General features: G+C 52.2%; 1 protein-coding gene across 1 annotated transcript in view; it reads right to left on the reverse strand.

Annotated features, from left to right (window-relative positions):
- Positions 1-4,690, reverse strand: part of LOC102378433 (Fc receptor-like protein 3) — a 41,560-nt gene that overhangs the window by 31,934 nt on the left and 4,936 nt on the right. The gene's annotated exons all lie outside the window — the stretch shown is intronic.

Consider the following 4,690-nt stretch of genomic DNA (forward strand, 5'->3'; position numbering starts at 1 on the left):
CCCTGGGGCGGGGGGCTGGACTCAATGATCTTCTGAGGTCCCTTCCAGCCCTGATGTCTATGAAATCTATGAAATCTGTGGTTGGTTAATACACGCACAGGTAGGAATAGAGATGAAAATGGAATTTTACAGTGGTTCTGGGAGACGTCAGCACCAATGGACCAAAGAATCGATAGATATCTGAGCAGTACCCTCAAGCGCCTCTAAGCAGATGGTAAGGTTGGTCACTTTTCTTATTGCCCTCAGTAGCCTGGTGATTTATTGCTTAACTGCATGAATCATTATGCTTTCTGATAGGGCTGTGCGAGGCTTCGGGCAGAGCTTCAGATCTGGAGAAGTTTCGGATGCTTTGGGGTCCAAAGCAGCACGTCCAAGTCGAAGCGCTGCCACGTTTGGCTTCCCGAAGAGCTTCGGAGCCACCTCACAGCCGCCTTGGCGATCTGGCCATAGGGTACAATGGGGAAACAATAAAATATCTATAACGTGGTTGTTTTTTGTCCAATTTGGATGGAATTTTCATGGGTGGTAGACTCTGCAGAGAGCACGATCCTGTCAAGTTTCAAGAAGATCGGTGCAGGGTTTTGCAGGGAACAGCACTCCAAATTCTTGAAAGCAAAACTCATGGTATGTCTAGGTGTTATAATATAGCAGGGTGAAAACTGCAGGGGTGGCAGCTCTTACTGAGGCCACAAAGCCTGCCAAGTTTCAAGAAGATTGGTGCAGGGATTTGGGGGCAACTGTACCTCAAATTCTTGAAATAGGCGGAAACCTGGTCAGAGCTCCGGATCGGATCAAGGACACCCAAAGTGGCCGGATCCGAAGCCAGATCGGATCGTTGCCGACTCGTGCAGGCCTACTTTCTAATAATAACCGATCAAGTGACCTGATGAGTTCTCCTCAATTTCCCAACCTTTGCCAGAGGTGGTAAGGGTTGTATCAACTGTATCCCCCCACATAAAGCCTGGGGATATTTGCCATTTTGAGGGAACACGATGCTCTGAGTCCAGGCTATGCCTTGCACTTGAGGAGGCAAAAAGCTTTTCCTTTTCCTCTGTGAGGAAGGCTGCTCATGGGGTCAGTGCCCTAGTTTCATAGTTTCATAGTAGTTTGGGGTCAGAAGGGACCTAAATAGAACATCTAGTCTAATCCCCTGCCACTGGCCAGAGCACACGCTGGGATCACATGACCCCAGACAGGTGTTCATCCAACCTCTTTTTGAATTTACCCAAGGTAGGAGCGAGGACCACTTCCCTAGGAAGTTGGTTCCAGATCCTAGCCACCCTGACAGTGAAATAGTGCTTCCTAATCTCTAACCTGAACCTATTCTCCAGCAGCTTCTGGCCATTGTTCCTCGTCACCCCAGGTGCTGCTGGGGGGAATAGGACCCTTCCTATTTGCTGATGATCTCCGCTAACAAATTTGTAGGCAGCCACCAAATCCCACCTCAGCCTCTGTTTGCTGAGGCTGAACAGGTTCAGGTCCCTCAGCCTCTCCTCGCAGGGCCTGCCCTGTTGCCCTCCAACCAAATGGGTGGCCCTCCTCTGAACCCTTTCCAGGCAGGCCACATCCTTCTTAAAGTGTGGTGCCCAGTACTGGACGCAGTACTCCAGTTGAGGCTGGACTAATGTCACGTAGAGGGGGAGTATCACCTCTCTGGACCGGCTTGAGATGCACCTTTGGATGCACGACAAGGTACGGTTGGCTTTGCTGGCTGCGGTCTGGCATTGACGGCTCATGTTCATCTTGGAGTCAATAATGACTCCAAGATCCCTTTCCTCCTCTGTGCTCACAAGGGGGGAGCTCCCCAGCTTGTATGTATGCTGTGGATTCCTTCTCCCCAGGTGCAGCACCCTCCATTTATCTACATTGAAGCCCATCCTATTAACATCCGCCCACTTCTGTAGTCTGTCTAAATCTAATAGCAGCCCCTCTCTCCCTTCAAGCATGCCTACCTCTCCCCACATCTTTGTGTCATCAGCAAACTTGGACAGCGTGTTTTCCATCCCCTTGTCCAAGTCGCTCATGAAGATGTTGAATAGTGTAGGCCCCAGGACCGAGCCCTAGGGGAACCCACTATTCACATCCCGCCAGGTCGAGTACAACCCATCCACCACCACTCTCTGGGTGCGCCCCATCAGCCAATTTTTGACCCATCCACCTGTGTAGGCATCAGTGCCACAGCTGGTCAGTTTATTAATGAGAATGGGGTAAGAGACAGCGTCAAAGGCCTTTTTAAAGTCTGGAAAGACTACGTCTATGGTGACACCATCATCCAGGGATTTAGTTACCTGGTCATAAAAGGCCATCAGGTTGGTCAGCAGGACCTGCCTTTGGTGAACCCATGCTGATTGCCCCTGAGCATGATCTCCCCTGCCGGCCCCCACAGATGTGCTCCTTGATAATTATTTCAAGGATTTTCCCCAAGACCGATGTGAGGCTTATGGGCCTATAGTTTCCTGGGTCCTTCTTTCTCCCTTTCTTATAAATGGGGACCACATTAGCTAGTTTCCAATCTCCAGGCACCTGGCCCGTGGACCACGATCGCTCGTACAGCTGGGTCAAGGGCACAGCAATGACCCCCTCCAGCTCTCTCAACACTCATGGATGGAGGGCATCAGGGCCTGCAGATTTAAAAACATCGAGCCCCTCCAGAAGATCCCTAACTACATCTGCACAGACCCGAGGCCTGGCAGTGCTATCCCCAGGATTGCCCCTACCTCTGGTGGGAGAGCTGTCCTGGTCCCTGTCCAAGAAGACAGAGGCAAAGAACTTGTTAAAGATTTCGGCTTTTTCGCCTGGCGTAGCCACAAGATTACTGTTTGCATCTTGCAGGACCCTACATTACCCGGTACCCTCTTCTTACTCCCAATGTATTTGAAGAAGGACTTTTTGTTGTCCTTAATCCTGGTCACTAGCCTGAGCTCCACCCCTGCCTTGGCCTTCCTAATGGCCCTCCTACACTCATGGGCCAAGGAGGAGTATTCCTCCTTGGTGATAGCCCCTCTCTTCCACCGGGCGTAGGCCTCCCTTTTGGCCCTCAGGCATTCTCAAATGCCTTTGCTGAGCCATGGGGGTTTCTGAGCACTCTTACCCCCTTCTTTCTCCCGGGGACTGTCACACTCTGAGCCTGGAGGATCGTCCCCTTAAGGTACGACCATCCCTCATGGACTCCCTTATCCTCTACCTTTTGGGCCCTCAGTGCCTCCCCCACTAATCTCCTAAACTCCTACAAAGAGATTAGGAGGGGGATGAGTATGAGTGCAAGACAAAATCTCCCCTTGCAGAGGGTTTTATCAGTCCTTGGCACACGTAATCCATGTATGTGGCCACCAAGCAGTGGCCACCAAAGTGGGGAGGCTGCCTTTGAAAGGGCATTGCTCCCTGGCTGCTGGGAAGTGACAGGCTCCAAGCAGCCCAGGCAGCCCAAGGGCAAATATAAGGCCAGCAGCAACCCTGGGTGCAGACACAAGTGCAGCTCCCGGCTGTAACGTTTTCTGCAAAGTGCTCTGAGTTACAGCGTTACCCTGACCACACAGACGTTCACTGCTGGCTCCAGGGGGCAGGGGAATCTACCTGCGGGCTGGGAGCCTGTAGGTAGGTTCTCCTAGCAAGTTGTCTCTCCGCCAGTGCTCTCTGCTTTCAGAATAGGATGTGGGAAAGGCAGTAAAGGGAGCTCATTTTTTAGGCTCCCCAGCTGGGGAAGGGTGTGGTGGTGAATTGGAGCTCCCTTACCTTTGGGGGTCTCCAATACACACCCCCACCCTCCAGACAGGGCTGGAAAACTCCCAGATTGAACTCCCCCCCTTCCTTTCCCCCCACTTCCCTTCTGATAATAGGGACAGGCTGGGAGCTTCCCAGACACAAGTTACAGAAGATGCTACATTTTGAAACATCTTCATCTCATACCTCGTGGAATGAGGAGTCAGATTTTCAGTCAGTTGGCTGTTTTTGCAGCTGTCTGCAGTAGTGCACTTGCATTTGGTCACAGCTATAAACTGCTTTCTGTGGCTAGATCGGGCAAAAATTATCACTTTTGTCTGCAGTCCTTGAGGAGTGATGGAACGGGACCTGCTGACAGCACCCGCTGCCCACTTTCCTCCTCAGGGCACTGGAACAGCATCCAGCAAGGAGGAAGTGCTTTCTGCACCATGTCATAACAGGGAAAACCCTGCGTGCAGGAGGAGAGGAATGGGGGGGTCCCTGAGTTGCCCTTCAGGCAACAATGCAGCAGAACCAGGGCTAGAAAACTCCGGCCTCCCACGGGTGCAGTACAGGGACTGCAGTGAAATGGCAAGCCCAGGTCTAAGCCCAGCAAGGTCACATTGCTTCCATGGCCAGGGGGATATTTCCCACCCTATCCAATGATGAAGAAGGGAATCTGTGTCCCTTATTGTGATCCTAGGGATGGCCCCTGGCAGGACAGCCCTGAGGAGGATGACAGCCAGCCAGCACTCTTGGCCCTCAGAAAAAAAACCCGTGGTGTCCTGCATGAGCTGGGGCTGGGAACAAGGAAATAGATGCACTCCAGAGGCGGCCAGCACCAAAACCACTCAACCCCAGAACAAGCTCAGGCACTGGGTCCTCTGCACCCAGAAACCATTCAGAAGCTCCCACAGATGAGGTCTGACCAGGAGGTGAGCTTGGTGGTCATGACAGCTGAGCCCCTGATCTAAAATCAACACTTCCTGCT

The sequence above is a fragment of the Alligator sinensis genome, unplaced genomic scaffold (genome assembly GCF_000455745.1).
Source record: "Alligator sinensis unplaced genomic scaffold, ASM45574v1 scaffold1922_1, whole genome shotgun sequence".
In the NCBI taxonomy this organism is placed as follows: domain Eukaryota; kingdom Metazoa; phylum Chordata; order Crocodylia; family Alligatoridae; genus Alligator; species Alligator sinensis.